We start from the raw sequence: 17,198 nt of genomic DNA, 5'->3' as shown, positions 1-17,198 counted from the left end.
ATAAATCCCAATGGCCCTGAAATCAGTAGTGGTAAGTGTGGCAACTTAGATTTAAAGTATGTTTAGTAAGTGGGAGGTGGTATTTTAATACCAAGCATGTAACCTTAGTTTAATCATAGCTGAGTGCATAAAGAGGTTTTATGCTGTCAGTACTGTCCTAACAACAGGAAGTTAAAATTTCAAGGAGGAAAAGTCTTGCCTATGAAATGATGAAAAGTTCAAGATCAAAAGGTAAATGCTGACTATATAAAAACAGTAAAAAATGCATATTCCTTATGAAATATAATTTATGTTTAATCATTCTACTTAGCTCCTACTTTTTAGCCCACAAGGCTTAGACAGAATTGTAAATGGCCTGGCTAAAAACCACAGGAGTATTCAAGCACAGAACCAAAACTGGAAGAGTATTTTCATCTTCAAGATTTTTGTTCTTTAGTTTTTCATTTTTCCTTTTCTGTGTTTTTGTCAAACACTAAGTTCAAAGCAAATGGAACAGACTTCAGTGACTATACTCAACAAAGAATACAGACTTTATTAAAATGGTTTAGAGAAATACACTGAACAAAAAAATAAACAACATTCCATTCTAAGCAACAACAATAATTTGGAGAGGGAGATATCTGATTTCTAAAGTTGCCACATTATAATATTTCAAAATGTCCATTCTTCAACAAAAAATTCAAGAAATTCAAACAAGAAAGTAATGCTTTTGTGTGTGTGTGTGTGTGTGTGTGTGTGTGTGTGTGTGTGTGGTGTGCTGGGGATTGAACCTAGAACCTAGTGCATGCAAGGCAAGCACTCTACCAACTGAGCTATATCCCCAGCCTGTTGCTCATTCTTAAGAAAAAAATTCTTAGAAACTGACCTTGGGGACACTCAGGCAAAGAACTTAACTAGGCAAAGATTAAAATCAACTATATTAAATGTGTTCAAATAACTAAAATAAACCATGGGAAAAGGATTAAAGAAAAAAATGATATCACACCAAATAGAGAATATCAATAGGAGGAATTACAAGAGGACTCAAAGAGTACTGGAGCTAAAATGCATAATAAATAAAAAGCTAACATGGGTTTTACAGCAGATCTGAGCATGAAGAACAAACCTAAAAATAGGCAAATTAAGATTATACACTCGAAGAGCAGACTAAGAAAAGAATAAAAATGAACAGGCCTGAAGAACCTGTAGGACACCATCAGGTGTACCATCATATATATAATGGAAATCTCGGAAGGACAAGAGAGGGACGAATGGGATGAAAATGTTTAGAAATAAAGGCTGAGAACTTCTTAAATTTGATGATAAACATGAATACACATCTAAGTATCTCAACTAACTTCAAAAGCATAAACTGAAAGGGATCAGCACCAAAACACACTACAAATTATCAAAACTAAGAGTCATGAAAGAAGCAAAGTAACTCAACACCTACAAGGGATCCTCTGTAAGATTAAAAGCATCTAGAATCACCAGAATCCATCGAGGCCAGAAGGCAGTTGAATGACACATTTTAAATACTGAAAGAAAAATTATCAATCAAGAATTCTATATCCAGAAAATCTTTCCTTCAAAATGAGAGAGAAATTAAGACATTCACAGATAAAAGCTGAGGGCATCTGGCACAAGTAGATCTCTGCCCTACAAGAAATTTAAAAGGGAGTTCCTTGGGCTGAAAAGAAAGGACAATAGACAGTAACTCAAAGACATAAAAATTTAAAAAGTAAAAAATAAAGATATCTACATAGGTATATATAGAAGCCAGTACTAAGTCAGCCACTATAAGATGTGCCTATAGTCCCAGCACTCTGGAGGATAAATTTGGAGGATTACTTGAATGCAGGAGTTCAAGAGTTTGAGGCCAGCGTGGGCAATATAGCAAGACCCCATATCTCACAAAGAGAAGGAAAACGAGAAGGAGAAAGAGGAAGAAGAAAGGAAGGGGAAGAGAATAAAAGAGGAAGAGGGGAGGAAGAAGAGGAAGGAGAGCTGCTGCCAGTATTGTTACATTATTGGCTTATAATGTCTGGTTTTGGGGGGGTTTTTTTGGTTGTTGTTATATGATTTAAAACAAATGCATAAAACAATTATAAATCTATGTTAATGGGAACACAACATATAAATATGTCACTTCTGACAGTAACTGACAAGTGGAAAGTGAAGTTGTTTAGGAGCAAATTTTTTTTTGTTTGGGGGGAGTGTTGGGGATTGAACTCAGGGGCACTCTACCACTGCACCAAATCTCCAGCCCTATTTTGTATTTTCTTTAGAGATAGGGTCTCACTAAATTGCTAAGCATTTTGCTTTTGCTGAGGCAATCTCTGAATTCACGATCCTTCTGCCTCAGCCTCCCCAAGATGTTGGGATTAAAGGTGTGTGCCAAGGAGCCCAGCAGGAGCAAACTTTTATATATTACTTAAACTAAGTTGATATTAGTTCACCCTTGATTGATAGAAAGATGAGATGTTAATTGTAATTCCAAGGATAACACTAAGAAGAAAAAAAACAAAAAATAGACAAATGAGAAGGGACTAAAATAGTACACTAGGAAAAACAGTCGCAAAAAGAGGCAGTGATGGAGGAACTGAGAAACTAAAAGACACAAAACACAAATAGCTAAAATGGCAGATGTACTCCCCTCCCTTGGAAGTTATTTAAATGTACATGGATTAAATTCTTCAATTAAAAAGACAGAGATTGGTAGAAGAGATTTATTTTAAAGTCAACTAAATGTTTAGGACTCAATTTACACACAGACCAGTAGAACCAGTACACTGAAAACCAGCAAACGCTGCTGAAAGAAATTAAAGAAGACCTAAGTAAACAGAAAGAATTCTATATTCATATATTGAAAGACCTTTTTTTTTTTTTTTGCATTGTTAAGATGACGATACTGGGGCTGTGATTGTGGTTCAGGGGTAGAGCACTCGCCTAGCATGCGCATGGCCCTGGGTTCGATCCTCAGCACCACATAAAAATAAATGAATGGAATGGAGGTGTTGTGTCCAACTACAACGAAAAAATATATATATTAAAAAAAAAGATGACGATACTACTCAAACTGATGTACAAATTCAAAGCAATCCCTGCCAAGATCCCAATGGACTTTCTTTATAGAAATTGAAAAGCTCTTCTCAGAAGTCTTCATAACTGGTCCACATGGGAAGGAGATTGAAGTCACCATTAGCATTCTCATAACAAGAAAAAACTGACAAACAAGACCTCTTCTCAAATCTATCAGAAAAATGAGGTCACAGGGCAAACTACTATCCCTCATAAACTGGGAAGAGAGAGAGATACAGAGAAGCATAACTTATCAGAAACAAAAAGACCAGGTGCAGAAGCTCTCAACTAGAGACATTTATTTTTACCCTAGAAGAAGAGAGGATGAAATAAACCCCAATGATAATAATAATAAAAGGTGGAATAAAAGCACCAAACTACAATTCTGTATCCAGAGAAATGATCCTTCAAAAGTGAAGAAGAAATATTTTCTCAAACAAAAATTGATAGAATTTAACACCAGAAAATCTGCCTAACAAGAAATGTCAAAAGTTTCTCTTCAGAGGGAAAGATAACATGAGCAAAAATTCAGGATCTACATAAAGGATGAGCATTACAGAAGACAGAAATGAAAGTAAGATGAACTCCTCAATTTTTCTTATTCCTAATTGATAACTATTGGTTCAAAATAACAGCAACATGTATTAGGTGATTAGAGATTATGATAAGTTAAATGAATCAGAAATATTATAAGGAATGGGAGGAAGGAACTGGGAATTCTGTTACAAAGTATGAAGTAGTACAGTAAAGTGGACTCAGATGGTGGTAATCGTATACTACAACCCATATTATATGAAATTATAACTTTAAAAATTCAGATGCAACTTCAAAGAATATCAAAAAACTGAAATGGTCTTCAAAAGTTGATTTCAAAATTACTACAAAGCTATAGTAATTGATACTGTGTTACATAAATATCAAATGAACAGAATTGAGAATTCAGAAGAAAACCCATACATTTATGATTAAATGATTTTCAACAGGGTATCAGGACCATTCAGCAGAGCCAAGAAAGAGGAAAAAAAATAGCAAGTTTAATTAGTAAGCAACTTAGTGAGACCCTGACTCATAATAAAAAAAATAAAAAAGGGTGAGGATGTAGCTCAGTGGTAAAGCTGTGTTCAATCCCCAGGATGGGGAAAAGAATAATTTATAATCTATTAACAAATACTAAAGAAACAACTGGAAACCTAAATGCAAAAACAAAAACAAAAACAAAAACCCTTTATACTATGAACCAAAATGAACTTAAAATGGATAAAAGACCTAAATATAAGTAGCTAAAAGTATAACATTCACAGAAGATGTAATAATGGCCAAAAGATATATGAAAACATGGTCAACATCACTAGTAATAAGGGAAATGCAGATCAAAATGGAGATACCACTTCACACCTATGAGGAGATAAAATGAAAATTCCACAAAAGGGGGTAGAGATGTGGCTTAGTGGTAGAGCATGTGTGAAGCTCTGTTTTAATCCCCAGCACTACAAAACAAAAACAAAAACACCTTCACAAAATAAATGCTGGCAAGAATATGATAAAACTGGAACCCTTATGTATGACAGGAATGGAAAATGGTATTGGAATTCCTCAAAAAATTAATTAATTATTACTATATAACCTGGTATTTCCATTTCTGAGTATATACTCAAAAGAAATAAAATTAGAAACTTGAAAAAGTATGTATATACACAGAGTTTGAGTTGGCAAAGATTAAAACTTTCTGAAGATTGATGGTAGTGATAGATGCACAAAAATGTGAATGTACTTAATGCCATAGAACTGTACACTTAAAATGGTTAAGATTGACTGGAACTGTAGCTCAGTGGTATAGTGTTTTCCTAGTGAGGAAAAAAAATAGATTAAAATGGCAAATTTGGGCTGGGGTTGTAGCTCAGGGGTAGAGAGCTTGCCTCACATGCATCAGGCCCTGGGTTCAATGCTCAGTACCACATAAAAATCAATATATAAAAATAAAGATATTGTGTCCATCTACAACTAAAAAAAAATTAAAAAATAAATAAATAAAATGGCAAATTTTAAGTAGGTGTGGTATTAAATGCCTGTAATCCCAACTACTCAGGAGGCTGAAACAGAAGGACTGCAAGTTTGAGATCAGTTTCTGCAATTTAGCAAGACCCTTTCTTTAAATAAAAAAGCAAAAGCACTGGAAGTGTAGGCAGTGGAATACTTGTCTAATATATCAATCCCCAATACCCCCCTCAAAAAAAAAAAAAAAAGAGAGAGAGAATAGAACCTTTGTATATGCTGACAGAATATAAAATGGAATAGTTGTAGTCACTGTAGAAAACATTTTGGTGATTCCTTAAAACGTATAAATGCAGGCTGTAAGGCTAGGGTTGTGGCTCAGTAGTATGGTGCTTCCCTTCCATGCCTGAGGCACCAGGTTCCATCCTTAGCACCACATTAAAAATAAATAAATAAATGGATAAAACAAAGATATTGTCCATCTACAACTAAAAAAAAAAAAATTTTAAATGCAGGCTTTAGTCTGTAGCTCATGGTAGCACACTTGCCTAGAACAAGTAAAGCCCCAAGTTTGATCTTCGGTACTGAAGTAAAATGCAGAATTAACTTATGACACAGCAATTCTATTCTTAGATACATATAAGAATTAAGAAGAGAGTAACTAAAATACTGAATTCCTACAGTATTCACAGATTATATATCATCAAGTTTGCATTTCATTACATATTGAATTGTTTTACTCTCTACCTTTTGTTTCTCATTCAACCTTGTTCAGTGAAGGTAGAGACCCTGTCTTTAATTTCTATATTCCTATAGTACTAGTATGGTGATGGATACATAGTAGCAACTCTGAGATTACTTTTTCATTGAAAATTCAAATAGAAGTCATAGCTTTAAAATACTTCTAATCTATCCAAATCAGGAAACTGTATTTCCTCCTGTTTTAATGCTTTCCTGCAACATACTTATTTTGTCACCCATTCTTCTCCAATAAATAAACTGAAAAGAAAAATACTAATGTTGAAAATGCCAGCATCACATAAGAACAGATAAATGGCTTCACAAGTTGCTTCCTTAGAGCAAATGGCCTTTTCTAAATCCATTGAAGACTGTTTCAAAACAGTTAAAGAGAATCAAAGCACACATATTTAAAGATGCTAAAGCTCTGAATAGATGTATGATTTGTTTTCTCAACAGATGTGTATCCTTCAAGCCCTGAATTCACCAGATGCATATTAAATTAATCTGTACTTTTAGTTTTTACATAACACTTCACTTTAGTTTTATAAATACACCATCACATGAAAGCAGAATTCCATTGTTGCTTTATGCATTAAATATTAATAGATTATCTCTACTGTGCAAAAAAAAATACATTAGGATTCATTTTAATGCAGCCAAATGTGTGCTTGACAAAATATAGGCTATAATAACTTCACTATTATTTTTGAATTGGCCAATTTCTATCTAGAATGTGAAACATAACAAATGTGCTGGTAACTAAAAATTCAGTGGCACCTAGTACCTGAAAGAAATATACACTAACTCATTCAATACTTAAGATACGTGGATTAAGCCAGATAATTGAATTCTAAGAAATATCATAGTCCACTCAAATTTTCTTGGAAAACTGATTTCCAAAAATACTATAATTTCTTCATTAACTAAAATGAAATAGTGTAGCCATATCAGAAATTAACTAGTTATACAATCTTGAGCAAGTCACTTAGACTCTGCACTTACTATATTTATAGCTGTAAAATAAAAGGGACTATCTAGACCATCTCCATGTTTTCTTTTAGCTTTAACTTTCTTTTAGCTTTATAACTTCATAATCTATGAAACAAAAACACAAGCATTAATCAGATGGATCACATTAAAGACAAAGTGAGCTTGCATACTGATGATCTAGAGAACACTTATCTCTGGAGAATCTAAGTGTTTTCACACAGATAGTTCCTTGAATCTGTTATTATTTAACTAAGTGGAAAATCCCGACAAAACCCACCAAACAGGGAATTTGAACCATTCTTACATCATATCCTAGATGACCAAAATATTTAGACAGTACAATATCAATTAAGGTTAAAATGCTTTGAAGAGTAAGTAGTATCAGAGTATAAGACATATAAACCAAAACTGATAAAGGATTCTAACAAAAAGTTGTTCTTAGACTATGTGAGAAAGAATGTCTCAAGACAGCACTCTATTACTGTAGAATGGAGATTCCCAGCCCAAGTCAGATTTGGAGAAAATCAAGCAACTATGCCACTATGTGGTACCTTCCTATGCAGTCTTTTATCAGCTCAATCTTCTGCAGAGTCTTCAACAAGTATAATACATAAATTCTGGGCTGCCTGCAACAAACTTATTTTGTCGCCCTTAAAGAGAATCAAAGCACACAATATTTAAAGATGCTAAAGCTCTGAATAGATGTATATCTGAAACCCTGAACAATAAAATGTAAGTGGCAAAGGCTGTGACTTCATGACAATTAAAAAATTCTGAGGGGCTGCGGATGTGGCTCAAGTGGTAGCGCGCTCGCCTGGCACGCATGCGGTCTGGGTTCGATCCTCAACACCACATACAAAGAGATGTTGTGTCCGCCGAAAACTAAAAAATAAATATTGAAAAAACTCTCTCTCTCTCTCTCAAAAAAAAAATAATTAAAAAATTCTGAAGTAAGGTCTCCTATCAAGCCCCCTTATCACCTGCACCTTTCTTATAGCTGGTATTACAACTGGCTTATACTTTCTAGTCCTCTATATATCAAAGAACTTGTCAATTAACACCTAACGACCAACCTACTGTAAAGTAAAACCAGACTCTGAACAATGCCACTAATGACATCCAAGAATGTCAGGAAAATCTCATTTTACAGCATTCCCCCTCCCCAGCTTAGAGTAGAATCCCCAGTACCACTCCCACAAAACCATTTCATTCATTTTATCTTCTTTCAAGAAATGTTAATTTTTTAATATTTATTTTTTAGTTGGACACAATATATTTATTTATTTTTATGTGGTGCTGAGGATCAAATCCAGGGCCTCACACGGACTAGGTGAGTGTTCTACCGCTGAGTCACAACCCCAGCTCTAAGAAATATTAATTTTTAAAAATAAAGTGTTATAAAATAATTGATCAAGAGCTAAGGATGTACCTCAGTGATAGTGTCTGTGCTTTTCATATACAAGGCCTTGGGTTTGATACACAGCACCAGCTTAAAAATAAAAATCCAGGCTGGGAGTATAGTTCAAAGAGATCTCATGTTGAGCATAACCTAGACCCTGGATTCAATCCCCAGCAATACAAAAAATTACATAAACAAATGCAAGATCTAAGAATAAAAGCAGACCTTATACCTTTCTCAAAAAATAACTCAAAACTAATCACAGACATAAATGTAAAATGCAAAACTATAAAATTTCTCAAAGATAACATGGGAGAAAATCTTGGGCATGGAAATAAATTGTTAGGTCAACAACAAAAGCACTATCCATGAAAGAAAAACTGGAATATATTAAAAAAACTTGGGGGCTGGGGATGTGGCTCAAGCGGTAGCGCGCTCGCCTGGCATGCGTGCGGCCCGGGTTCGATCCTCAGCACCACATACCAACAAAGATGTTGTGTCTGCCGAGAACTAAAAAAAAAATAAACATTAAAAATTCTCTCTCTCTCTCTCCTCTCTCACTCTCTCTAAAAAAAAAAAAAAACTTAGAATATATTAAAATTTAAAACTTTTGAGAATAACTGTAATAGAAGGGAGATCAGTAGAGTAGAGCAAACAGATCTTTAGAGGAAGGAAAGAAGGGATGGGGTAGGAACTGGGGAATGAGACTGATCAAACTATGTTACATGCATGTATTAATAGGACATAATGAACCGCACTATGATATAGAATTACAATGCACCAATTTTAAAAAGAGTGCAACTTAGGATATACTGTATTAAAAAGTTAAAAACTTTATATTATAAAAGACATTGTCAAGGGACCGGGTTGTAGCTCAGTGGTAGAGTGCATACCTAGCATGTGCGAGGCACTAGGTTCAATTCTCAGCACCACATATAAGTAAATGAATAAAATAAAGATCCATCAACATCTTAAAATTTTTTTTAAAAAAAAAAGACATTGTTAAGATGAGAGCCAAGACACAGACTGGAAGAAAATATATGGGAAAAAAAAATATCTGACAGAGGATTTCTATCCAACATAGAATTACACAAAACAGTAAAAAAAAAAAAAAAAAAATTCTATTTTAAAATGGGCAATTGATATGAATAGACACATCACCAAAAAAGATACATGGAGGGCAAATAAGCATGTGTAAAGATGCCCAACATAATATATCAATAGGCAGTCACAAATAAAAAGAACAATGAGGGCTGTAGGTATAGCTCAGAGGTAGAACATTGCTTAGCATGTTCAAGGCCCTGGGTTCAATCCCTAGCAACACAAAAAATGACAACAACAACCCACCACTACACACCTACTAGATAATAAGTAAAATACAGAAAAAAAAAGTGACAATACCAAATGCTGGTATGGATGTGGAGCCAAAGGATTCTCAATGGAATGCTGTCAACTTAGTGAGATTCTGTCATAAAATTTTAAAAAATTAATAAAAGGGCTAGTCATACTGCTCAATGACAAAGCACCCTTGTGTTCAATCTTCAGTACCATAAAACAAACAAGCAAATACGCTATCAAATCACAAAACATGAAAGAACCATATATACATATATATACACACACACACACACACATATCATATATATATTACTAAGTAAAAGAAATGAAATCAGTCTTAAAAAGCTATATATTATATAATAACCATATGATATGTTGGAAAAGGCAGAACTATAGACACAGATTCAGCCAGAAAAGGAGAGATTAAACAGGTAAAGTACATGGGATTTTTAAACAGTTACATTATTCTGTAAGAAACTATAAAGATGGATATATGTCATCAGGCATTTGTCAAAACCACAAAATTATATAATACAGTGTAAACCCTAAATTAAAATTAAAGACTACAATTAACAATAACGTATCAACATCTGACCCAGCTATCCCACCCCTCAGTTTATACCCAAAGGACTTAAAATCAGCATACTACAGTAATGCAGTTATGTCGCTGTTTATAGCAGCTCAATTCACAGTAGCTAAACTATAGAACCAACCTATGTGTCCTTTAATAGACGAATGGATAAAGAAAACGTGGTATATATATTCAATTGAATATTATTCAGCTTTAAAGAAGAATGAAATTTCAGCATTTGCCAGTATATGGTTGGCACTGGAAAATATCATGCTAAGTGAAATAAGCCAATCCCAAAAAATCAAAGGCCGAATGTTTTCTCTAATATGCGGATACTAATTCTCAATAAGACAAGGGAGGGGGAATCTAGAGAAGAATAATGTTATCTTAGATTAGGTAGAGGGAAGTGAAGGGAGGGGAGGGGAGGGGATGTGTAGACAGGAAAGACAGAACAAAACAGACATTATTACTTTATGTATATATGTGAGTGCATGACCAATGATTCTACAACATGTACACTCAGAAAAATGAGAAATTGTATCCAATCTATGTATGATATACCAAAGTGCATAAATGCATTCTACTGTCATGTATAACTAATTAAAACAAACTTTAAAAAAAGAATGTATCAATACCAGCTCATTAATTGTAATAAAATTACCACATTAATGCAGGATACTAATAAAAGAGGAAATTGTTGGGGAAAGGAGAGCATATGAAACTCTATGTACTATCTGCTCAATTATTCTGTAAATCTAAAACCAACCTTTTTTAAAAATATTTATTTTTTAGAAGTAGTTAGACACAATACCTTTATTTATTTATTTTTATGTGGTATTGATGATCGAACTCAGGGCCTAGCATGTGCTAGATGAGCACTCTACCGCTGGGCCACAACCCCAGCCTTAAAACTAATCTTATTAAAAAAAAAAAAAATTATTTAAAAAAAAATCTTGGGCTGCGGTTCTGGCTCAGCGGTGGAGTGCTCGCCTAGCGCGTGCAAGGCCCTGGGTTCAATTCTCAGCACCATATAAAAATAAGTAAACAAAATAAAGGTATTGAGTCCAACTACAACTGAAGGATAAATATTAAAAAAAAAAAAAAACTTATTAGGGCTGGGGCTGTAGCTCAGTGGTAGAGCACTGGCCTTGCACATGTGAGGCAATGGGTTTGATCCTCAGCACCACACAAAAATAAAGATATTGTGTCCAACTACAACTAAAAAAAAATTTTTTAAATCTTATTTAAAAAAAAAACAGCTAGGAAGTAGCTTAGTGGCAGAGTGTGTGCTTCCTGGATTCAATCTCCAGCACCAAAAATAAAATAAAATAAAATAGAAACAACCATAATAAGGCGTACATAATCTCAAAGAGTAGATACTGTCACTGTAGACTACAAAAATTTTATTTAGTGAAAAACAAAATTTAAATCTCCTCGCCATTTTCCTAGCAACTGGCTATTCCTCTGCTCACTGGCATCTGCATCAAAGAGTGATCTCTAGGAAATGGAGGAGACATCCAGCTGGGAAGCTATTTGACCACAGCTGTGGTTAGTAATTTATCAGAAGGGTTAAAATAAAATATGATGATTATCATGGATACTCAAGCACCAATAAATTTATAGTCAACAAGGAATATTTGCATCATTTATTAAAGTCAACAAGGAATATTTTGAAACTTATCAAGTGGGATGTAAAATATGTATGATATTTTCATTCCGAGGCCCAAACATTCTCAATGACCCCTTTTCTAGGCTAAGGAGTTAGAAGGTGTAAAGCAAAAGAAATCAATGTGGCTCTAATGCTATTATTCCTGGAAAATTCATGCAGCATTTTGATGGAGACAGCAACACTTGGAGCACTCTGTCTTACCCAGAACCAGAGAGGTGCTGCATCAAGGCTTCTATGGTGAGAAAGGCAATGGCTACTTTTGCACCCAGCTTCTCTGACCTTGGTAAAAAAACAAGAGAATATCCCTTCTCCAATTATGTCCATATCTCATTGTGATAAGTGAGAGATCATTAATTTGGGGGCTGGGAATGTAGCTCAGTGGCAGAGCACTTGCCTAGCATGTGCAAAGCATTGGGTTTGATTCCTAGAACCACAAAAACAACAAACAATAAATAGCATCCCTGGCAAACCAGCCTCCATCATAATTACGGGACCTACTTGAAGATTTTGGGTGAGGGCAGACTACAACGGTGTAGGGACAGTCCATCTGTCTTCCTACCTCACCAGAACATGCCTGCTGCAGACAAAGCATGACTCTTCTATCCAGATGGCTCTCTCTTCACTCCATTTCTGCAAAACCAGACTAATACGACTATATTTTCTCAAAGATGTCTGAGTCTTTCTGGTCGACGTTAAGTGCCAACTACTACAATCTTAGCAAGTTATGGTCTTTTCCAGTTCAGTAAATCCAATAGCCCATCTTCAGAATTTATTAAGATATTAAGATCCAAATTTCTCCAAGACACACACACACACACACACACACACCCTGAAAAATGGCAAAATGTAGCATTTTATTTACATGTGCATAAAAACAAAGCAACGTGCATACAGGTAAGGCGCAAAACCCACTATCAGAAGGTTAAATTCAAGTGGGCTTATCATTCAATAAAAAATCCTCTATAGATGCTTTTCTTCTAGTTTTAAGATGTCAATAAAGCCTTATTATAATACCATCATATCCAATTTGTTTTAGCAACTTCTACCAACAAGTAGACTATTATAAGCACTACTGACAAAAAAGGTTTAAAATGTGAATGGCAATTAAAGGTATAAGAAGCTATGTAATATTCAGAGTTTGAGATAATCACCTTTAACCAATGCCTCACATTATCCTGTGTAATTTAATATAAAAATGCAAGTTCTTTAGTTACATGTTCACTGTTAGTTCAAAACTATATAGTTCAAAACTACTGGGTTTTTTTTTCTGAAAAATAATTTGATGAATTCAAAGCCATAAAACATGGAAGGGGTGGGGAGAGAAGGAATCTGAAACAGATGGCATCTAATTTTTTTTTCAGAGTCCATCTTGAACACAATCCCAATAATGTAAAAATCCAATTTAGCTCTCTAAGTAAGTAATCTATAAAACCATAAAATGGTAATTCTGAAGTAAATTCTTTCTTTTTTTAATCCTGTCTTCTCAAAGATTCTATATTAGGCAGAAATGAGTATAGACAAGTTAGAAGTTAAAAAGAGAAAAACTATCATTTCGTAAATTTGAAAGTTTTCAGGAAAAATCTACTTCTAATATAAAGCCATTAAAACAGTTTCTAAAAAAATCAGCAATATTAAAATCTAGTTATCATATCAGTTTTTTCCTGATACACAAATGATTTAACTTTATTAGAAATTAAATAAGAGAACTGTGCTTTAAAATACAAATAAGCTCTGGAAGAGCAATCATTTGATTTGTGTGAAGAGAAAGCAGTATCTGGATTTTTTTTTTTTTTAACGTGCTGTGCCCACAGTAACTCTCTTTCACTCCTGATTTGGCAGCACCCAAAATAAACTTAAAAAAAAAAAAATCAACTAAACTTTTTTCATTATATGATTCTAGTCTATAGTATAAATGTGTGTGTGTGTATATATATATATATATATATATATATATATATACACACACTGTATATGTATATACATGTTTTTATTTATTTTTTTTAAGAGAGAGACAGAGAACTTTATTTTTTTTAAGAGAGAGAGAATTTTTAATGTTTATTTTTTAGTTCTGGGTGGACACAACATCTTTGTTTGTATGTGGTGCTGAGGATCGAACCCGGGCCGCATGCATGCCAGGTGAATGCGCTACTGCTTGAGCCACATCCCCAGCCCTATACATGTTTTTATATACATACGTGATATATGTGTGTATTTGGGTATATACACACACTCACACACATGTCTCTTACCTAAATCTTTTACAGATCATCCAAGAGATAGAAACCAAGGTTAAGGTTTAGTCATTTTTAGATTTCCTGACAAGCAAATTCCATCACAGACAACTGCAAAGACCCTTGGAATCATCAGTCACATACTTGCCATGGAGAAAAGTATCATCCCTAACACTCTCTAGTCATTACATACAATTTAGATAAAACAATTTGCTGTAACAGCTAGAATCATTTCATAAAAATGAATGGATTATTAAAGTTTTATAAGAAGATGGGGGGGGAATGGCAGCTTCTGATAACTTTATCAAAGCAAGATAATCTTACCTTAAGATTCAAAAATGATGAAAAATAATGATCCAAGAAAAGAGCAAAAAGCTTAGATATATACAAAAGGCTGGATCCTTAGAAGAGCCATTTTAAAAGTTGAATAACTGTAGCAAAACAATTTCAACTTCGTTTAAAAGAAAAATATAGGGGCTGGGGCTGGGGCTGGGGCTCAGTGGTACAGCGCTTGCCAAGCATGTGCAAGGCACTGGGTTCAAACCTCAGCACCACATAAAAAAAAATAAAGTTATTGTGTCCAACTACAACTAAAAAATATATATTAAAAAAAAAGATAGGGCTGAAGGTGTAGCTCAGTGGTAGAGCGCTGGCCTAGCATGTGTGAGGCCCTAGGTTTGATCCTCAGCACCACATATAAATAAATAAAATAAAGGCATTGTATCCAACTACACCTAAAAAATAAATATTAAAAAAAATAAACCCCAACACTTTTTTTTTAGACAAGAGTCTCTTTAAATGAAACCCATCACAAATTTATCTTTAAAAAAAAGAAAAAAGAAAACACTGGAAAAATATATTTAAAAATGACTAAATTCACGCAAAACTTAAAAACCTCTCTGAAAAGTTAAATTACAAACTTTATACCAACTTTTCAGAAAAAAAAAAAAAAAAAAAACTATTTTTCCTACTAGGGACTGAAACCAGGCATGCTTTACCACTGAGCCACATCCCTAGCCCTTTTTATGTTTTATTTTGAGACGGGGGTCTTGCTAAGTTGCTGAGACTGACTGTGAACTTTCCAACCTCCTACCTCAGCCTCCCCAGCCAATGGGGTTACAGGCATGTGCCCCCACCCCCAACACTTTTCTTTTTTTGACTAGAGTCTCCTTAAATTGCAGCAGCTGTCCTTTAATTTGCCATCCTTCTTGCCTCAGCCTATCATGTTGCTGATATTACAGGTGTGCACCACCACACAAGACCTAAAGTAAGTTATTTCTATTCCTTTATATTCCTTTGAGTATAAAGTACATGTACAATTTTTAAAATTACTTACTACAAGATCAAAAAAACCATCTTAGCTGGGTGCAGAAGAGTAAGCCTGTAATCCCAGCAGCTCAGAAGCCTGAGGCAGGATGATCTCGAGTTCAAAGTCAGCCTCAGCAATGGGTGAGAGGCTAATCTACTCTGTGAGACCCTGTCTCTAAATAAAATACAAAAAAAATATAGGGCTGGCAATGTGGCTCAGTGGTTGAGTGCCCCTGGCTTCAATCCCTAATAACAAACAAACAAAAAATGTTAGCTGAAAATCTTGAGATCTAATAGGTCACATGTAACTATGATTTTAGATCCATAAAGCCAACAAGTATAAAGACCACACACTTCTTGATTTCCATGTTCTAATGAGAAATGACTTAAAGGTGGAAATTTATTCCATATCCATTTATTTTACAGATTAGTTATAAGAATTCTTTAGTTTTGCCAATACTTTAGTCTAAATCAGAGTCAAGCTATTAATGTTGATTTTAATCTTAAAATTACTACTACTTTCTATTTTTATGCTCCAATTTTAATTCTCTTTAAAGAAATGTGATGTGAATTATAATTACATACAGAGGCTGGGGATGTAGCTCAGTGGTACAGTGCTTGCCTGTATGTGCAAGGCCCTAAGTTCATTGCTCAACAAGGCAAGAGGAGGCTGTAATTTAAATGTACTATCCCCCTTGTAATACTGGTAAGAATTGTACTCATTTTATTTATTAAAAAAAAAGGGGGGGGGGCTGGGGAGGTGGCTCAAGCGGTAGCGCGCTTGCCCGGCATGCGTGCGGCCCGGGATTCGATCCTCAGCACCACATACAAAGATGATGTGTCCGCCGAAAACTAAAAATAAATAAATAAATAAATATTTTAAAAATTCTCTCTCTAAAAAAATTAAATAAATAAATAAATAAATAAATAGCAGGCTGGGGAGATAGCTCAGTGGTAAAGCACCTGCCTAGCATGCAGGAGGCCCTGAGTTCAATCCCCATCACCACATAAAAAAACAACAATAATAAAAAATGACGTTAAAAAAAAAAACCTGCGGACTGGGATTCTAGCTCAGTGATAAAGTGTTTGCCTCACACGTGTGACGCGCTGGGTTCGATCCTCAGCACCACATAAAAATAAACAAGTAAATAAAATAAGGATATTATGTTCATCTACAACTAAAAAATATTTAAAAAGAAAAGAAAAACCTGAGGATTTGCCAAGGTCAACAATTAGCAAGCAGCACAAGTGTGGGTTCAATCCCAGATTTATTTACCTCAAAGCCAATACTTCCACTTGACCACAATTATCTCCTTAAAAGATTAACACAGCTCAACAGCAGAGAATCTAGTCTATTCTGAGACACGCATCACTAAACTACCTACAATTCAGTTAATGAAACAGAAATGAAAAGGATCTTTCTGCTTCATTTAAACTAGGGCAGGTTTACTGACAGGTAAGAAAGAGATTGGACAAGGCTTGCCTCAACATGTCTTTCCTAGACCTCTATATCCATACCGTTTTCCCAGTCTTCTTGTTTTTTGTCTCCCCCCCCCACCCCCGCCGCCAGGCACGTACATCTACTAGACAAGGCAATGTCCGAGTATGGGTGCTGGGTGCTTTTCAGAATCGCACTTTTTAAAGAAAATTTGTACCAGATATGTATCTAGCTGGAAGTCTTTCCAAACATCTGAAGTGTCATTTAGGGGCAACAAACCCAGTTCCACCCTCTTTCTTCTACACCGTGATGCTTGCCCACTTGGGGGACACTGATCCTGTAGGACGCTGAGGCAAGGGAACAGTAAAGGAAGAAGCGGGGGAAGCGCACGGAAGTTGGGTGGAGGGAGGTCTCATTACCCACTCTTCTGCCCCAGCTCTACCAAGGGCGGCTCCACTGTG

At 34.9% G+C, this 17,198-nt stretch overlaps 1 protein-coding gene across 4 annotated transcripts in view; it reads right to left on the bottom strand.

Annotated features, from left to right (window-relative positions):
* The window catches only part of CSNK1G1 (casein kinase 1 gamma 1), a 158,690-nt gene that overhangs the window by 140,828 nt on the left and 664 nt on the right, over window positions 1-17,198 (bottom strand). The gene's annotated exons all lie outside the window — the stretch shown is intronic.

This window comes from Spermophilus citellus (genome assembly GCF_964194105.1).
Source record: "Spermophilus citellus genome assembly, chromosome: 4".
Taxonomy (NCBI): Eukaryota; Metazoa; Chordata; class Mammalia; order Rodentia; family Sciuridae; genus Spermophilus; species Spermophilus citellus.
Note: the sequence above shows the minus strand (reverse complement) of the source record. Positions and strands in the feature narration are given on the sequence as shown.